Here is a 21,502-nt window from a genome sequence, read left to right as displayed (position 1 = left end):
GTTTCCTTACTGGCTTGTACTAAACGTCATCTTAAGCAGGGGGGTTAGAAATGCGTTATACTGCACTCGCTTTCAAGCAATAGGAAAAGTGTTAAAAGGCACCTATTGATTGCACGCAAACTGTATGGCTACAATTGCCATGTTTTAGTCTAGGATCTACGTTCATTTTATTAGTTCTTTAGTAGATCGGTGAGTATTATGAAAAAAATTCAAGACGTGTGAAAATGGTTGCATTTCTAAGCAGCCCATGGTGTCACCTGTTGGTCATTGAACTTTCAGCCTCGGTTACCAGAGTGCATGTGTTCCACAGGCCCTGCAGACCAGAGAAGCCATTTCTGCAGTGAGTCAAGCAGCCATGAGAAAGGTCAGCTCTGTGCACTTACAAGAACAGAATATTTATTCCCCTATTTCAAATATGCATCCTTTTTCTCTTAGTATCCATTCGTGCCATATGGAACAAGTATGAGTTTATTCCGTGCTAAAAATAAGACCTTCATCCTTTTCTCCATGAGATTGGTACTACATATACATACATGTACAAAATCAAACACTGTTGACGCTCATGATTTGGGAGATTTATACTCAAAGAATGAAAGAACTTTTGTACGTCACCTACTTCAATAAATATTGCAATGACAAAATCAACAGAAAGCCTCTAGAAGGTTATTCACAATTATTATTGACTTTTTTCTTGTTCGTACATACACTTACGCATATACTTAGTATAAAGAAAGTGCTGAATAACTGTACATCTGTCAAAATATGAAGATCAAGCAGTTAATAATTTTACATTTACAGTAGGAACACTATCTTGCATCATAAAATCAGTTTTAGAAAGGGCAGCATCACACCAGAGGAAGAATTATCTCTTACAAACTCACATCTCTCAGGTAGTGTGCCAAGTTATCCATTCCATAGTTCAAAAACATCACAACACTACAAGATAGATTGTGTAGGATGCTCATAGCCACATATTCATAAAAATCCTCAGGAATTTCTTTCTCTTCCTTTTTTTTTAATGTTTCAAAACCTCTCACCACTCAAGCACTTAATAACATGCGATTTCCCTGTAAGTTCCTTCAGCATCTGTAATATCATCAAGTGTCAGGTAAATGAATTAGAGCTTGCTGAAGAAAAGCAAATAGCTAGCACTGCAAGCTATGGCTAATTACATTCAATAAATTTCAGCACTTTATGTTTTTTCTCCCTGAAAGAAATATCTGATTTGGAAAGCAGAGAACAATTTTAATAGCCCTCAACCAGTTTAAAGGATTAATTTGACATGTGTCAGTATAAATGCTACAATAGCCCTTTTTTTTGGTAATTATTTTGAACACACAACAGCTAGAGAAAAGTACTTCTGGTTTACTGAAATGTGGGGTTTAAGGTTCACATAAAACTGATTGGGCTGCTTACGCTCTCAAAGAGTTTCTGCAGCCACAGATTTGGCTGGCTTTAATCAGATCTCACGTAGAGCTTATAATAAAATTTGCCACTTATCTGGTTTCCCTCATCCTGAAAGACAAAGTATTTTAAGTTTTACAAGCATTGATTCTGTTACTTATGCAGCTCAGAGAGGATTTGAAAGGTCTAAACGGCACCCAAGGAGCAGGACCAACCGATGTTACGTTCTTGTTCTGGAAAGAGCAAAATGGGAAGGAAAAAACAAAACAGAACTCAAAAACACCACACCGGTGAACTGAGTCAATGGGGAGAAGCGTGTAGATTTTAAGGATCAGCAGTTTTCATGGTCTAACCAGTTCTCTGGTTTACTATCAGACCCTCAGTAAATGGGCTACTAGATCTTGCCCTGCCCAAGTATCCCAGGCAGTGGTTACCAGGGCAGAAAGAGATGAAGGCAGAGGGAGAGAAGGAACGGCCCTGCCTCTGTGGAACACAGGGTCAATTGTAACGCAAGCTAGTGTAGCAAATTAATAAGCTCAAACACAAGGCAAAGCACTCCAGAAGGAACAACATGGGCCACTCTTTGGGTGCAGCTGGACAATACAAGCAAGCTTTACCAACTAGCTCTTATCAATAGGGTTATTCAGCCCTCCCCTGGCACGACCTCCGCAGTTAAGCCAGTTGAGTGATATGAACATTTAAAAAAAAAAAAAAAAATATATATATATATATATATATATATATTTTCTTTCTTTTTCATCCTTTTAGGTCATTGAGGTAGCTCATAATGGGTTTATGAGCAGAAGGAAGCAGAGAAGCCAGACTGGGAACATTCCTATGGACATCACACCAGTTTCCTTGCGGCTGCCGTAGCGCACGTGGGTGGACTTGCCAGGGACACCCCCAAGGTCTAGGAGGCAGGAATCAAGAATTAGGTCCCCCCTTCTGCATTGGAGGTAGGTGCTTTGTGTCCTGGCTGAACTCAGAAGGAAGATGGAGCGAGGAAGATCTGAAAGGCAGAACTTGCTACAGATGGGGTTTTTTAAAACCATTTTTTAAGGGCGGTTCTGTGCCGTTCGCTAGAACTATTTCCTGCATAGTCTTGCTTACACATTAGCTTCAATCTGAACTGCAAACATGCACGGAAAGTATTAGTACATAGAGAAATGGAATAAACATTGAGAATACAATAATGAAATGACATGACTCAACACTAGAAAACATGGAGGCAATCCAGGGATGGACAATGAAAATCATCAGAGACATGAAGGAGAGCTTTAAAGACTAGGAATATCCAGTTTCCATAAGAGATGAATACACAAGATCTGACATAAGCAAGCTACGCAGAACAATAAATTGCACAGAGAAACCAAGTGAGACATTTCTCACACAGTAAAGCTGCGATACAACAAAACTGGAAGGCAAAAATGCAAAATTGAGGGAAGTCAGCAGCTTTACGCAGCGCATTACTAACTTGGGGAGTTTAATACAGGAAAAACTTGCAGCTAAGAGCTTAGAAGGAACCAGAGAGGATTAGTTATTTAAATAAATATATAAATAATAAGACAGTATCAGCTGTCTAGCTGAGCTTAAATAAATACATTACAGGATGATATATAAATCCTTACACTTCAGCCAGCTGTTTACTGACAATGGTAAAGAATACATTTTGCTCTACTTTAATTATTTTTTGGTTAGCCATTCATTATGAGACACTTTTTAGCCATTTGTTTGCCATCAGCTTTAATGTGAAAATTTCTATTGTACATTCTTCACGCTTCCACGAGTCACTTTGATTTTATGTGATTTTTAAATCATGTTTATGAAATGCTGGAGCCCTGGAGTACAAAAGCAAGACGAGAAATAACTGAATTCGTAGGATTGCACATGACACATTATCAAGCCAGGTCCACAAGGGGACCCCCTTCCACAGCCTCTGCCTCCCACCAAATACAGAGAACTCAATCCTAAAACAAATAGGAAATGTTCAGTGCTAAAAGCCAAAATGTCAGAAACAACACCATATGGAAGAAACAAAGGGCTTTGTCTGGTTTTTATATTCATGTGCAAATAACCAGTTAAATGAAATAGTCCAAACGGCTCTAGAGAACCGATCACACCCCACAATAAAGATGACAAGGAAAAGATCCCAATAGAAAAGACTCTTCTCCCAGTCTGATGAGGTATTACCCCATAAGAAAATGAACATATATCAAAAGAACACATTCTTGCCTGTTTCTTAATTGTGAAATCTCATAATACAGCATTCTTTTCCCATGTCAGTTTTGCGGTCACCGCTTCCAGCCCATGAAAGCTCTGTGTGTCATTGCTCTCCAGTTTATCGCTTTGCAGAGAGCAACCAAAACATGGTGGGATGTGCATGCATTTTTTATCCCTTACCGAAAGAAGATAAAGATAAAAAAACCAAACTTAATTTTTGCACAGAAATGGTCATAACTAACGCTTACAATGGTTATTCCCATCTGTCCACATGCCAGAGCAGGATTAGCTTTTACTCAAAAAGGTGAAAAATAATGAACCTACGTGGATTTCCTTCGTGACAAAGTATAATTGTAAAATCATTACAGCCAAGGGAAAGAGGTAATTCACCAATATTTCTTTAGAGGTAACATCTTGTGTGCCCTGAAAAAATAAGTTTTCTTAGTAAAATTTTAATAAGCTCTTGGGCTTTCTCTGAAATATTTAAGAATAGCTGGTAAGAAAACAATTGGAAAAGAGCAGATGTTACAATCTATGAATATCTACACATCCATATTTTGAAATAAAACCATCTTGTGCTAGTTGTGATTGCGTATTAGACACACACACACACATACACAAAAAAAGAAACAAGAAGTCTGCTCCCCCTTTCGTTTGCTCCTGTACTTTGCAATAACACACTGTTTAACTACATGTTCCATACTGGAAAGCATCAAGTGCTATTAAATAAATCCTTCATGTAATTTGTTTTCCATCTCTCTACAAAAAAAAAAAAAAATTGGCACATCCTGCATTATGGTTTTCACCACTCCAGCTGTTTTTAAAGCACAAATTACTTCTGCCTTTGCTTAGAATAAATTATGCATAGCATGTAAAGGAAAAGTTACTTGGACTACTGACAAAGTTGTGCATGGGCTTTGAAGTTTTGAGAGCTCTGCTGGCTATGACCGTGCCATACAATAGACTTCATATGAATGAAGGCAGCACGTAAATACAGTTTCCCTTACTAGCAACCAGCGATGACAAACTCCTGTTAAAATCCCCTGTAAATTGAAGAGCAACTCCCTGCAGATTTTATTTATTTATTTAAATTACCATTTCATAATAGCAATGAGACGCCCCAGGTAACGAATTCATAAAAGATTACTGTACCAGTCAGGTAGTTAAAGTACACATGCTTCAGCTCATTCCTAGCAATACCTCCAACATCAGGAGTATATTTCAAACAGATTAATGCCTGTTGTGCCTTATTGTTTAACTATACATCGACTACAGAGATTGTAAATACATAATATAATACTGGAATACTCAAAGTTCTTTTTGATCACAGAGCTCAATGGGTAACTACTACTTCCAGAACACTGTTATTTAGAATTTATTGAATATATTTAAATATCTACATTATCTGGCTACCAAATGCCTCAAAATAGAAATGCTGCCGTTACTTCTACACTAACAGCATGTCCAGGGCACAGCCTGAGGTGGCAGACGGGTTTCTTATTCCTCATCTGTTGCAAGAGAGAACTTGACTCCCAATTCTCCCAGTCCCTGTGTTTTGTCTGCGATAAAAGCTGAAGGACCAGGGCAGGTTACGGGGACCAGGGCAGGTTACTCTTATAACGACACTCTCTTTTCTCCGCAGCGGCACCAGTCACATGGAAACAGTGATTTTCTACTCAAATCGCTGGCAATCTCCATGAATCCAGCGATGCAAGTTTGCCACCAGTTAGCTTACGAGCAGCGACTTCAGCAGTTCGATATACACCAAGTTCAACGTGAGTGAATATCTAGAGCTTTGTAACTGAGCATTTAAAGAATAAAGACCCCACCTCACTTGTTATACAACTGCAAATTTGCATAGACCTCGTACTACAGACAATTTTTAGCAGAATTTAAACTGATACAAAAGGAAATGTAGCTTAATTGTCGTTTATCACTAACTTCCTCTACTGAATTACCCCAGGTGATTTCTTAAACCCATACAAACATACCTATACAACTATTTAAATTACTTGATTTACTTCATTTTACAACAGAGCATTAAGGAGCAATGCAGGTACCTAAACACAGGCATCTAGTGCTACTTCATATTAGATGCCTGAGGGCATCCCACATGGCTTTCAACTGCTGCTAAAGAAGGCATTAAGTCATCTGTCACACCCGCTAGCCCTGACAGATGTCTCAGGTACCCAAAGCATCTAAAATGGCATGAGATGTCTATGTTTAGGCTTCCAAATCTTTTCCTTGCTGCCTAGAGAAAGTGCAAATGAGGAGGAGAATCGGTGTCCTGGAGTCTGTCATTTATCTCAAACACAAGCACCACAGAAACAGCAGAAGCGTGAAATCTTTACATTGTCTCACTAATGTATGTTTCCACTCCGTTCCCAGCAGATCAATCTGTGGCAAAATATACAGTTATGTTGTGCATTATTATAAGCAAAACCTACTGCAATAGGGAAAGCTAGTAGAGGGGTTTTTTAATGAGGGTAAATAGCATCGCACTTGTGAAAACTCCAACTGGATTTACCAGAGACGGAAGGATGAAATGCCCCCCTTCAACCACCATTCAAGAGGAGTCAGGCTCTTGCTCATTCCACTTGCAACTTATCTGTGGCATAGCATGGGAAAAAACCCACAACATAATAATAATAATAATAATAATAATAATAATAATAATAATAATAATTATTATTATTATTATTATTATTATTATTATTATTATTATTATTATTATTATATTTATATTTCCTCTGCATTTCTTAAATATTGGTGCTCTCTGCAATATATCACCATGCAGCTCTAGCTGGACAATCCATAAAGAATAATCAAAACCAAGGTCGTGGCAAAAAGTCTGAAAATGCACTGTCCTAAATGCACTTTCATCTCAGCCAGATGAGCTGCATCACCCTTCTTATTTGACCAATTAGCTCATGATATTGTCATAAATAATCGTGTTGCCATATATAGAGACTTCAGGCACATGAAGGGGCTTTTTAAAACATCCTATTCATTCTGCCTAGGTTCCTAATTTGAAACTTACTTTGTGGCAAGGTTAATATTTAGACTTCAACAGTCTTCTAAGTGTTGTCCCGAACAAAACCTCATAACGTGGCAACAAATCGTCTGGACATAAATCAAGAAGGGTGATCAGTTAAGAAATCCAGACGGCACAGGCTTTTCTCTGAACACGGGGGGTAAAAAGGAAAGTTTTGGCCATATGCAGGAAAGCCCACTTGAAATGGAAATTGTGCAAGAGCCTCTTAGGCCGCCTTCTCCTCCCGGTTCCTCTCTCCATTCCCTGCCCCAGAACACTGGTCTGTTCACTTGTACTGGAGTTCACTACCACAGAATCTCATCCCTCCTATTCTTTTGATCTCTAGATCAAGGGATTTCCATGTCATTTTCCAAGCTACTCTTAAGCTATTATTAAAACAAACAAACCGACCAATCCAAACAAACACATACACACACAAACCCTTGTCCTGGTTTTGTTAAAAACAAGTTTCTCTTTTAGTGATTTTGCCTGTCAGCTAAAGCTTCATATTAGCTGCATTTTCCTAGAGAACTAGACACATGTTTTGGTAAACCTAGCAATGGAATGCAGACTTATTGATAAGCATGGATGGACATCTCGCGAGAGGGGCAACGAGAAACTGGTGACCAAGAAACTGACCAACTGTGTATAACATCCCATTCACGTGAATACTTCATATAGAAGTGGGAGATCATGAGGATCTCACCCCTTTTTCCTTTTCCCTTTTCCTTATGGCTGACATTAGGAGAGGATCTTGCGAGTCGTCCCTGCGAACTGAGGCCAGTGACAGACTGAATCCAGCTCCGGTTGGCTGCAGAGTCCAGTCCAGGACTTCAGGTGCCAGCTCTGCAGTTGCTGAGACTTTCAGATTGGTTTTGTACATTTTGTATTATTTTCTCTATTCTTATTAGTAGCATTAGTAAAACATTGTTAATTTTTCCAACTCTCTTCTCTCTGTCCTTCTTTCCCTCCCGATCGCCTGTGCTGAGTGGGAAGGGGGGAGAGGGGGTTAACAATACATCTGCCAGGGTTTTATTGTCACCCTGCAATCTTAACCCTCGACAACCCTACACAAACAAAGCCACCAAGAAAAGGTCTTTTTTTTAAATCTCCAGTTAACCATAGCTCCCATGGCTTTATCTCCAAGTCTTAAAACTATGCCTCTTTCACATTCCCTTCTGTAGTCATATATTATAGCATTTTGCCATAATTGTTCTTAATAACAATACCTTTTGACAAAATTAAAGCTATCATGGTTTTATACCAGTCATAGCAAACACCCAAAGGAATTCTGTAGAAAGGAAAATATTTTTAAATGACAACAGAAATCATTGCTTACCCCAGACACCTTCTTGGTCATATGAGTTTTCCCCAAGACAGTACAATAAATTGTACTCCAAATTGTTTATGAACAATTGACATTAATCCACAAAGTCTGGCAAGCAGTTAATTAAGCCCTATAATGAAACACTGAACAATAACTCATTCAGTCCCTGAATCCCCATAAGTAACCGTGCAGCTCCATTTTCCTTTTTTGGTTTTACAGTTGTTTCCAAGCATAAAAATATTTTGTATAGTATCAATATCCCATTAAGAACTTGGCATATATACTTACTACTACAAATAGCCAGTAGAGCAAGTCATTTATTTCAAAGAAACCAGCTCAGCTCTATGGCTACTACCAGTTTCCACACCGTGGAAGGAAATGGTCACGGAGTCTCTTTACGTGCAAAGTTTCGACATTGCAAATGCAGGAAGAGAAAAATCAGTACTGTGTATGGGAAAGGAAAAGAAAAGTAGAATTGGCTTTCATTAATAAAACTTGAATGACTGCAAGGCTATCGACCAGCTAGGAAGGGAAATCCACTCACCACACCGCCGTGTTACACCACTCTCCTTTACAAAGCAGATAAGAAAACCAAAGGTCTCCATGTCCACGTCATGTCACGAAATCAGTAGGTTAGACGAATATCCAGAAAAACAAAACAACCCTAAGACTTCAAAATGCCTCTAAGCGCTTTCCCTAATTATTGTCTACAATAATTAAATTGTTCTGCTCTGAAGATGGAGCGAAAATGCACTTTTCCCTTTAGACCACCTGCTTGAACTTAACTAAGCTGATTATTGTTATTGTGTTTATACTGCAGCAGCACCTAAGATGAAAGATGCATATAATCCTTTAAGGCCGATAATCTGTCTAATAGTCATTTCATGGCTTATTTGAAACCAGCTGATGTTAGCACAACAAATGGAATCTCTTGAATGCTCTCTGCATAAACAAAACTGAAGCAGCCTTCAAACTAATTTAGGATTTCTTTTTTCTTTGTGCCTGTTCCTTTTCCCATGAGTACGTGTCCTATATACACATAACTCTGACACACTGCAGCTCTTTTTAAGTTGCTTATGAATAACAAAAAAATACCCCAAACTAGAGAAAAATGTAGAAGATCCTCAGTGTGAAGTTCGCTAACTTGGCTCTGAGTGTGAACACACACAGTTTCTGATCAGGTTTAAGTGACGGTGTTACAAACGCTTTGGTGGTCGCGATACTGATTTATGTAGCCAGGGCCTGGGATCAAGATGGTCCAATGACTTAGTTCTGCTTATTTTAGCCACATGCGACTCCATCATCTAAACTGATAAACTCAAAAATAGAAGGTATCAAGTTAAAGCTGTGGTTTCTTTTACTACATGTGTGATATTACTATTAAAGCTTTGCTTTTATTACCTTCTCCCTCCCCCACAAAGTTTCAGAATCTTCAGCAAAATGCCTTTTCATTACCTATTTCCACTTTCCGTAAATCTTTCACTATTACTCTCAGAAAATAGTAAAAGTGCTTAAACTTAAAACTGAGGGTTTTTTGTTGGGATGTTTTCAGCATTTGCTTTTTCTTTTGGTTGTTTGGGTGTGGAGCTTTTTTGGTTTGGTTTTGGTTTGGTTCTGGTGTTCCCCTCTCTCTCTAAAGAATCAATGTTTGTCACTGAAAAGCAGTTCAGACAGACTTTCAGCCCACCAATACTGCTGCAATCATGACGTTGATAAAGTTCATACATTTAAACAGAATAGAAATCCTGGTTTAAACGACCTCTGCTTTCCAACAGCACCTGTGGAAATGCAGGAGAGTTTCCTCAGCCTGGGCAGACCCCCGAGCCCCCGGCTTGGCAAGAGGACGGAGCACAGCAAATCAAAATGCTCTTTAATGGACACAGGCCCGAAACATCCGAAGCTTCCGACATAGGCAGCGCAACACTGACTCGAGAGAACCGTTAACATAAACTCATCTCCATCCGCTTACGGTTCCCAAATTAAAACCACCACTTGAAACATCAGAAGGAAACTGGAAAGTACCAAGGGAAGATTAAGAAGGGACAGAGATGCCTAACAACCAACTGATATGATTTTGCAAGTTTTCCATATGGGTTTTCACGTTTTTTTTTGCACATCTTCAGCCAACAGAGGCTTAAAAGATACACTCACGCTGTTCTGATCACACACATTCGCTAAAGAGCACTACATGGCCAGAATTCCACAGTGTAAACACGAACGGAGGTCAGAGCTCTCGATAAAAGCAAAGGTATACCACTGCACCTCCACCAGGCGTTTCCCCGCATCTGTGAGAATGAATGACCTCCAACACGTGCAAATCAACCACCACCCATTCTCGATATCAGTATTCATTAACATGAATAATTCATAGCAAAAGACACAGGGATTTTGAAAATCTTATTTCCGCGTAATGATTTCAATTCTACACTAGACACCGAGTTTACATACAAACATGTTGGTTAGTAACTAACTAGTATCACCAGCATTGCAAATTTTTGTAGCTTTCCAGAATAATTCAAGGTAAGAAACAGCTAATCAGCTTTACCATTATATTTTATACTCTTTGTAGGGGTAATAAATTCAGGAAAGGCACATCTATCTATACTTCAGTTTCCAATTCTCACAACACTGACTTGGTATCAGAATATTAATATTTTTGCTGTAAATAACATGTGGAACTTCAGTATTGGTTATTGGTTTTTTGTTAGTTTGTGTTTTGTTTTCAAGAGGACCATTTTAAATGGGAAAACTGTGATGAATTACAAACCAGAAAGGCAAAATAAGAAAATGAAGTGAACCATTACAGATTTTACACTCCTTTATTGAACTTTTTCCTTTTCTTTGAGGGGAAGTAAAATTCCCAACAGCTGTTTTATGTGACACAGAAAGCTGCTTTTAAATAGTGTAATTTTCCTGCCTAGTCAACCCTTCCAGCTTTCAGACTGACTCTCCATAGCACCAAAACCCTCAGATTGATGATAATGAAGTGACAGATGAGTTAGTAGTAACAGCAACCCGAGTTGTACATTTGCAACCAGGATGCTGTTAAGAAGGCTTCGTTTTAAAGCAAAGTGATGTGCATAATTCAACAGCTATGCCATTCCACACACATATGATTAACAAGTCTTCAGCTCATTATCAGGCTGTACAAAATACATATAATATGCTGTGCAAAAGTGATTGAGAATAAAAACCTTCTCATGCATTAAAATAAGTGATTTAAATTGTTTGGAAAGAGTGATATCAGCAACATTTAAGGATATGATGCCCAGACTCATGGCTCCATCTCCTTCAGACTGACACTTTACCCTACTGGTTTTCAACAGATATCTTGCCATGTTAATTCTAGTGTAATATGTTTGATCAGCGATTGCCACGATTCTGCTAAAACCCTGAGAGAGGAATAGGACCAAGAGACTACAAATGGTGCATCAGATAGCTCTGTTTGGGCACTAATTCCCCGATGGAAGGATGTACACATCTCACATTGCGTGCGCATTTCGGTGTCAATGGAGTCAGGCTATTTTTGAGGGTCACGCATTTAGCACACATTAACATCATCTCTTTATTTGTCTATCTATTAATTAATAGACTGCACAATTTCAGTGTTCCTCCTTCAGGCACATGATAAAAGGCAGTAAATTATTCCACCTGATGACGCCAGCGCTTATATGAGACCTTAAAACTATTGAAGTCTGTCTCAAGGGACAAAATAGTTACTCCTAAGCTGTAGTGACACCTCCTGGCAACAGACCGAGAAGGTCTTTTCCCAAGTAAGAGAATTTTTTTCTCCAGACAGTTCGTGTGGGTTTCAGCCAAAATTCAACAATCCTGGGGCTCCCTCCAGCCTGGCTTCACAGGCAAACTGCCCGGAATACCAAGCAGAATCTTCTGCTTTATAAGCACTGCTGACATTTTAGAAATTGAGGGGCTAAGATACCGGAATATCAGCCTCTAAGATCTCGAGATTTATTGTGCAAGACATCGGCCTTTCTTGAGTAGCTGGGAAAACAGCTGCAAAAGTGAATCAACTGGCAGCTTAATTCATGCCATGAATTTGTAGCACTTCTCTGTGAAACCCTGTCTGTTTGATAAGAGTTTATATCTTTACCCTCCACAGATTCCTGACAAGTATTGTAGGCATGACTTTGGTAATAAGAATAAAAGTTAGCATAGAAGAAACAATAGCTTAACACTAGCTATAACCCAAATGTAATAATACATTGGAAAAACATTTTTCCCCACTTCGGTGTAGGTAACAAAGTCACTGTAACTCATAAATTCTGCACAAAGCCGAAAATGACAATTGTTTACATGCATTCTAAAATACATTAAGTATCACACTAGTAGAAATGAAATAAGTTCTTTTTGGTGCTTATAGCAATTTTGAACAGTGGACTTAGAGGCAGAGAGACACCCATAAAGTAGAGCAAGCATCCCACATTCAAAAGTCCTGCAGAGCTGACAACTCCAATACTTGAAGTGAAAGCCAAACAGCAAGTGCATTTGAAAGTTTTAAGTTTAGCTTGCTGAAAAAGAAACAAAAAAAAACCCCAAAACCACAAAAACCCCCCACCAAAACCAAACACATGTTCAATGTCTTACACAGCAATTTGTAGAGGTTTTTTTCCCCGATGGTACAACCACTATCCAGAATTTTAAAGGGTTTGATTGCTCTCATTATAACATTTCTGCTCTGTCTTTTGTGCTGCCTTTATACAGTACCGTTTTCTTTATCCTTACATAAGAATAGAAAGTTGAATTTTTGCCTGTTTTCTTTTGTGCCTTTCTCTTCTCCCCCCTCCCCTTCAACTCTTCAGAGAGGTAATTATGACATTTTAAGTACTTTGCATATGCTGCAAGGCAATCAAGAGAATTCATTTGACAAACTGGATTATAGACTGTCTGCCAGAAAGCAAAGCGCTAACAACATTTTCAGCAATTTCTCAATGAGTGTGTCTGTTAGTGCTCACCGCACACTGAAATAATGCACAGGTACGAAAAGTTCTACCTCTGCAGTTCAAATAAAACAAAGAGTCTCATGCAAACTATGTATTTCCTCTCACTGCATACAAAATTAAATTTTAAAACTCTTTTCTTTTTTTTTTTTTAAACAATTGAAAGCCTAACGAGGTCAATTCCCATTTGGCAATTAATTGCCATCTTCAGAAACTCCATACTCACAGATAAAGAGCTGAACCATATACGTGAACACTTCCATGGGGTGAAATGTTTACAGAACAGTGTTACTTCTCAGATTGCTGTGCTTTAAGATTTAACTGCATTTTACCTTCACTCCATCTTATTTTCAAGCAGATAAATACCTACATACATACCGATCTCTTTCACTCTCTGCATCTATCCATCTATATATATCTATCTATATCTATATCTATATCTATATCTATATCTATATCTATATCTATATCTATATCTATATCTATATCTATATCTATATCTATATCTATATCTATATCTATATCTATATCTATATCTATATCTATATCTATATCTATATCTATATCTATATCTATATCTATATCTATATCTATATATATCTTCCAATGATGAGCAATGCACTCAAGCTGGATTGCTACCTAACCTTCAGGTGCCAACGTTATCACATATTTTATCATTCTCACCCATACACTCGTAGACATGCTAGTTGTATACCCACAGATGTAACTGCTTTTCACCGTATACTTCACCCTCCAAGACACTTAAAGGGATACTGTGTATGGAAGTACTTTGTGGGAACTCTTGAACTCCTCCTAGTAGTAAAGCACTCTGCCTGCGTTAATTCACATGGCTTTTCTTACTTAACTGGCTTTCCTCCCAGTGCAGTGCTGCACAGTGCAAGCACAGGCACAGCCCAGCAGGTCTGAGGATATTCCAGACCACCCACAATGTGCCAAAGGTCGGATGGGAGCTGTGTGCCCACCTGAGGCTGTGGCAAGGTTTGATTGCAGGGTGACAACATAACCATGGCAGATGTATTGTTAACCCCTTCTCTTCCCCTTCCCACTAAGGATGGGCGATCGGGAGGGAAAGGAGGACAGAGAGAAGAGAGTTGGAAAAAATTAACAATGTTTTACTAATGCCACTAATAAAAATAGAGAAAATAATACAAAATATACAAAACCAATCTTGAAAATCCTGGCAACTGCAGAGCCGGTACCCGAAGTCCTGGACTGGACTCTGCAGCCAACCGGAGCTGGATTCAGTCTGTCACTGGCCTCAGTTCACAGGGACAACTCACAATGTCCTCTCCTAATGTCGCCATAAGGAAAAAGGGGTGAGACCCTCATGATCTCCCACATTTATATGAAGTATTCACGTGAATGGGATTTTATACACAGTTGGTCAGTTTTTGGTCACCTGTTTCTCGTTGCCCCTCTCGCGAGATGCGCATCCATTCTTACCATGACCTTGCATTCCATTGCTATGTCTACCAAAACATCTATCTGGCTTTTCAGGAAAATGCAGCTAATATGAAGCTTTAGCTGACAGGTGAATTCACTAAAAGAGAAACTTGTTTTTAACAAAAGCAGGACAGGCTGCCCAACATTCCCTGCTACAGGATGCCATTATAAGTACAGCTAGCTATGGTTTTGTGCAAATGTCTTCATGCTGACATTTTACACAGGGGGAAGAAAAAAACCTTTTTCTGATCCTTTTTCAATAAACGCTTCATCACAATTTCTCTGGTTGTTATATCTAGTTTGCTAGAAGAAAATGGGAATGCTTTAACATGGCCAAGCCATGTTTTCCTGAGAAAATCGGAAGGCTTTCCTGCACTGGTGGAAAGACTTGACATTGGATTGAAACAATAACATTTTTAACACGTCCTAATGACAGAGAGAAATTATTCACCTGGAAGAAGAGAAGCTTGTCTACTTTAGAAGTGTGTGAAATTCTCTGTAGGGTTTTATAGCTTAACAGCTGTGTTTACTGGAAATTCAGCATGTGTTCAACATATTTTATCTTATGTGTTCAGGGACGTGGCAAAACTCTCTCCACATATATATATATATATATGTTTTATTTGGTGGAGCCAGCACAACTTTGGCTACCTAGGCAATGCAAAGGTAGAGCTTCTCTCCTCACAACTTCAAGCAATTTGGAGAAAAAGTGGGGTTTTTATAGTTTTCAAATGGGAAAAAGAGTTGACTTACTACCAGAGTAGAGTGGGAGTAAGGAGACCATAGATCAGACAAGTGATTTTGTGTGGGAAGTGAAGACGAGAACAATAAGAAATACCCAGATCAATGAACCTGCATAGGAGGTGGGGAGTAAGATGTTAAAAGAAATGAGTGACTGGACGAGATGTCTGGAGAAGCCACCTGGGAATGAAAAACACAACCTGGATGATGAAGCTGAGAGTGGAAAAGTCTGAAAAGAGGAACCAGGTCAGATTTCTGTGAGGCACTAGAGCAAAGAACATTGGGAAAAGAGATATCCAGTGTGAATTCAGATTAATTAATTGCAATACCCTTCCAGATCTGAATAGCATTCAAGATTGCTAGGGAAAATTATAGAATAATGGTAGATCTGGCAAAGTCTGTACCGTGTTCCGCACTAACACTGTGCAAGCAGAACCAGCTTCATTAGTTCTGGTGGCATAAACCTGCCTGGTGATCCAAAGGTTCAAACAGTGCTCACAGACTAAGGAAGCAGGCACAATCCCTTTACCTCTCTTAACAACATAGGAAGGTATTAATAGAAAGCAACACAAAAGCAACGTTTAAAAAAAAGAAGACAGAAAAGTAGTGTTATGTATTCACAAGCTAGGAGTGATAAGCCTGCTGGTAGTTCTGGCCTGCTTACTCTTACCTAAACATAACAAAGACTTACACAGCATCTCACTGGAAAAAGGAAAAGTTTATATATAATTCCCAACCTTTCCTTATAATAAAAGCTGAGAGGTTTGCAGTGAAAGACATTGGAAACTGAAGGAAGATTTCACTGATAAACACAATCAGAAGTTGCTCCAGAGAACTGATTCAAATCCCGTCTCTACAATAGAAATGCAAAGAATGGTCCTTGATCCAAGCTTAACAAACTTGACCAATAACTGGAACACTCCTCAGTTCTTAGTGACCAGTAGGACAGCCCAGGATCCAACCTGCAGAAGCTTTAATACTGTTCTGCTACAGGGTATCAATAGGAGCCCCAGTGGTGCTGCTACTCTGAAAAATTCATTAAACAGATGTGAAGTACAGCAAGAAAAAAAGATTTGACTATTAAAACTTCTGTTCTCATAGCAGGGTCACAATAATATTCAGTAAGTGAGCGGTGAGATACAGAACAGGATGGATATTGGATAAATCAAAGATCTCTTTTTCTGGGTAGTTCAAAAACATATATTTTTTAAAAATATAATGTAATTGAGAGGTCTAATTGGAGACTGTCTAGAAAATGTACATTCTAGTTTCAAAAAGTTTTGGATACTTGACTTTGTGACTACTGTTCATTTCCTGGAATCTTTCACTTTTTATGTGTGTATGAAACAAAAAGGGACTTATCACTTCATTAGACTTTGCCCTATAAACCCGCATTCTTATGTTAATAACATCTATGTAATTTCTCATTTATAGCTGAAATATCCCATCGTGATATTTTTCTTTGTGAAATGGTTGGTTTCCCCTCCTCCTAAAGGTGATTTTTCTTTTTAATTTTACAGGCTCAGACAAGTTTGTACACTTGTTCTTTGAACTATGGGAAAGCAAAACAAGTAATACTCGTTGAAATGGCAAAGTATAAACCAGTCTCCCCCACCTCAACCCCAATTCTGAAATGCTGAACTTTGTGATCTGACATTTTCAGGTTGGCTACATCTGATTCAGTAACGCACATTTTCGCTATATGAGAAGAACTCGCTCTCCTCCTTGCCCCACACCAACAAATAAATGAGGTTAAAGCATTTTACAAAGTAGATTTTGTAAATTTGGCTAGTATTGGAAATACAATAACGTTTCCCATTATGAGCTAGTAAGAATCTACCACCCATGAAGAAAATGCAGGGCTGCACTGTTCCTTCCTACAGCAGCTGCAATAACGCAGAATTCTGTACTTCAGGGTCTCACAAAGAGCCTTCTAACACATTTTGTAGACAAAAACTAAGCTCTGTAGAAGGGAATAGATCTCAAGAGAGAATTCTGAGCCTTGGAAGACTAGCAAGGAAAGGGGGCACAGGCTGTTGATGCAAGGTCACAGCTTCTTTTTGTTGTAGGAGCAAACAGAAGCCAGCAGCAGCAGTTTGTCAGTTAACTTTTTAACACACAAAATGAGGATTGCATAAGTGTGTTAGATGATCTGTGCAATGGTTCTGCTCTCTCTCACGCACACAGAACGTGAGTCCCTAAGCATCAATTCTACTGACTTTCAAGAACACGGATGGATCACCAATTTCCCCAGTAATACCTCTTGTCAGGACGAACACAGGGACAACTTCACATGCAGTGTTAGTGGTGTAACAATTCAAGTCCAGAAACATAATACTAGAGTTATAGATACAGCTGGAGAAAGAAAACGAGTGCTGTGGCACTGTCATGACTGCCTTTGAAACGGGAGAAAAAGTTGTAGGTGTAAAGAGATCTTAGAGATACTGAGCAAACCAAACAGTTGGAGTAGAAGGAATTGGTTTCTTTGGGTAGACTAAGGGAGACTAAAGTGGTGTATCAGTGGGAAGGGTAGGGATTAATGAATACGAAATATTCCTGAGAACTGAAGGAAGATGATCAAAACCAGAAGTGCCAGAATAAAGAAAGGCAAAAGCTGACTTTGTAAAGGGAATTACAACATAACAAAAGAGGCAGGGTGGCTTGGGTGGAAGCTAACCTCACCGGAAAAGGTCACAGAGACTGAAAGGTGAACTCCCATTACTGAAACAAAGCTAAGAATATGTAATTGAAGCTGTTTAAAAATACTACTGCAAAACCGATAGGACCTCCTCCTACTCTGGAAGAAAGGGCTCTAAAGCCTCTCTTCCAAGTGAAGATCTTTCCTACTTGAGCTAAAGGAACAGTCCCTTGGCTAATAGCATCACAAGCACGCACTGCATTCACAGGCCTGCCCCAGGAGCAGAACACGCTGGGAAATACAATGACTCTTCCCTGCCAAAGAAAGCTCGTCTCAAACATCTGAACTGTATGATAAAGTCAAGTGATCTTCAGCTTACAAAGGAAAAAAAATAGGTGTTTTGTACCATCAGAAAAAAGAACTTCCTAGTTATTTCACAGATCAACGTCTGTTTCCTGCCCTGAAACACTGCCAGCTATCAGCCTCCAAAAATACCGCATCTTTCTTTTCTCTTATTTTGATTTATAATTACATTTTGAAGATTTGTCTGGTTTTCTAGACACCGTTTACTTTAATTCACAATTAAATCACCCAGAACATCACCATAATTTTAGACACAGACTTTTCTCCATTAAAACTTCACTCCCCATGTAACAGACATCCTTACCTACCTCTTTCTTGCCTGCACAAGAGATGAGCATTAAGTGCTTCCTTGGAGGACCAACAATACCTGATTACTTCAAATCAAACCTAGGACTCGTTTTATGACCTAGAGTTCCTGCAGATGTGTACTCTGTTGCAATTCATTCAAGGAGAATCACCTGGAGTATCAGGGGTAATCAATGTAGCTGCAGTATGGCATAGAAAGTACCACAAACCAACAGATAAACTGGTATGTATTCTCCAGCCCCTCTATTTTGTCACATGTCATTAACATTATCATTTATACAAGGGTCTCCTGGCATTTACCCAACAGGAGGTAAAATGAGACTGAACTCCAAATACACACATGTTTCAAGGAAATCCATTTCTGGAAGGCACCGTCCACAATGTGCAGCGCCAAGAACTTCGCATTCCGAAGTTTTAAGTTGGCTTGGGCCTATAAATACAGCCCATTGCCACTGGATCGCTCTTGAGCCCACCGAAGATGGAAATAACATTAGAAGAACAGAAACCGTGTTACAAATACATTTAAGAAAGGGTGAATTACTAAAGTAAACTTTTAAATAAAAACACAGAGCAATTTTTCTTTTTTTTTTTTCATCTTGGCATATTAAGATAAGCACTATTTATACAAGATGTCCTTTAAAATTAGCACGTCTCTCTTTTTGACCTTAGAAAATCTCAGCTATCTTCTTTCTCAGCCATTTGGTAAGCCTGACCTTCCACAGCAGATTATATGCTCTGAACTATTCCAAGATCCAACAAAGACGGCTCCCAGCCCCCTCCTGTGGCTTTCCCACACTTCCCAACAAACTTCTATAACCCAAACACACTGAGGTATTTAAACATAAATTTACAAGCTAGAAATAGATCAGCAAGAGATCTGGAGCTAGCAGAGAGTTCATTTCAGAACAATAGGGGTTTTTGAACTTATTTCTGTTTTTTATAGCGAAACCATAATCAGAAAACATGCGAGTATCAGTATACAAATAACTCTCTATTTTGGGGTCCTGAGAAGTTTCAGCAATTGCTTGTAGCATAATGAATGTTTGTAATTCATTAGATTCTGTTTAAAAATGCAAAGCACGCCACGACATCAATGATGTTCTCTTTATCTTAATAAAAAGACCATTACACTTAATGTTCTTCTGACAGAACTAGCATGTTTCAAAATATGTATTTCTTTTGTACAGTATACTGTTTACAGTGGTGTGTTCATATTTGAATTTAAATTAACCATATTAATGTCATATTTCAGGCAAGACCATGCTCTGCTAATTATCCCAAAGAGCTTCAAAATCTTTACAGTATTTTCACTGCATTTATATCTTCTCCGCAAAATTACTGATCTTGTTTATATAATTTTGCAAATGACAAGATGTGCAGGATAACTATCTAAATGAACTAAAAATTGTGTCATGGACAGATCCTTCATAGATTTGCAATTTGTAGCTGTCAATCTTCCTACAGCTGCTAGATAACAAAACAACAGTTCTTTTCTTCATGCAGACGAGCAAATTCAATAAACATTGGTAAGAGTTCTTTTCCAAAAGAAAGAAATCTCTGGTTCTCCACTGTCTATTAAACCTTTCCTTAGACACATCTTAACTCTTTCCCCGCCCCTCTTAGGAAAAACAATCAAGCAATCCTGTGTATTTTAGCACCTTATTTAACCAAATTTGAGTTATGTAAAAAATAGGCTTGCTGATTACTAAATATTTTGGTGAAGAGGAAGAATATTAAGAGGGGGAGGGCAGCAAGAGGAAAGAAGACATGTACAGACTTACAACTCACATCAGATCGTAACTGGAGAACACACAATGGGAGCAGCAACAACGATCAAAGGCAGCCAATGCATTTTTATTCCACTTTCTCAACCAAGACCTGCCTGAAATGGGCCAAGTTATGCTAATATTTGAAAGAGAACACAAACGGACAACAAAGGGATCAATATTGTGTGAATTCTATAAATTCAAAGTTGTGAAATTAATACAGGCACTCACTGCCTATAGGATTTTTTTTTCTTAAGATGAGGGCATAAACTGAACTGTAGTTACAAATGCTGTTAAGAATTGGATTAGGGACCAACAACCACAGTAACAGCAAAGAAAAGGAATTTGATCAATAGAAAATCATTATGGAAAGGGCAATAAAAATAGAAAAGGAAAACAAATTTCTGCTACAGCAGAGACAGATTAAATGGCTATATTGAAGACAGATAATGCAAGCATTTTATGCCTGCAAATATCTTGTATTCCATTTTATAAATCCCTTCAAGACTTTTTCTATCTTCAAATAAATTATATATCACTTTCCATAGTCACAACACCAGGTTCAGATCATGGATTTTCCCTTTGAAATCAAACTCTGTGTTAGACAGAGGTGTTCACAGAATGTGCTTGTTGCTCTACAAACTCCAAGCCTCAGCAGACTAATGCACTTAGTAAGTCCATCAAGGACCATCAAGGACCATCAAACAAAAAGCATTCAAGGTACTCAGGTGGGTCGGGTCCGCCGAGATTAACACCCAGCGCCACTTGATGCACGCGAGCAGCTCAGGGTCATGAGTTGCACCTGTTCTTATACGAGACACATTTCGAATCATTGCCACCTGGCACAGCTACAGAAACGCTCCTTTGTGGGGGCAGCGAACAAAGTGATCAGGACACGGACTTGTAAGGGGAAAGGGTGCTCACAGGTGCTTGTGTTCAGCGAGACGCTGTCAGGCACAGAGCGCACATTTGCCTCGTACATCTCACTGATTTACTCTGCTCTAGATGCACATGCCTTATGATGGCAAAGGGGATTCACGAATGCTGCGGAGAGAGACCTTTAACGGCATGTCCGCCTGTGCTCCGAGACACCCGAGGAAGAGATAACATCATTTAAAATAAATAAACAAACAAACAAATATTTCCTCAGTCCACCGTGTAGAAAGGGCCGAGCCCCCAGCTGAGCATGTAATTGGAAAGTAGAAACATCTGAGAAGAATTAACGGCCGCAGCAGCCGAGCTCCAAAATGCCCGAAGTGGCCGGCGGAGACACGTACCAGG

At 38.9% G+C, this 21,502-nt stretch overlaps 1 protein-coding gene across 2 annotated transcripts in view; it reads right to left on the bottom strand.

Moving 5' to 3' along the window:
• SEMA6D (semaphorin 6D) overlaps positions 1 to 21,502 on the bottom strand; it is a 498,283-nt gene that overhangs the window by 187,896 nt on the left and 288,885 nt on the right. The window lies entirely within an intron of this gene.

The sequence above is a fragment of the Streptopelia decaocto genome, assembly GCF_964273445.1.
Source record: "Streptopelia decaocto genome assembly, chromosome: 9".
Classification (NCBI taxonomy): Eukaryota; Metazoa; Chordata; class Aves; order Columbiformes; family Columbidae; genus Streptopelia; species Streptopelia decaocto.
This window is presented reverse-complemented; position numbering and strand designations above follow the sequence as displayed.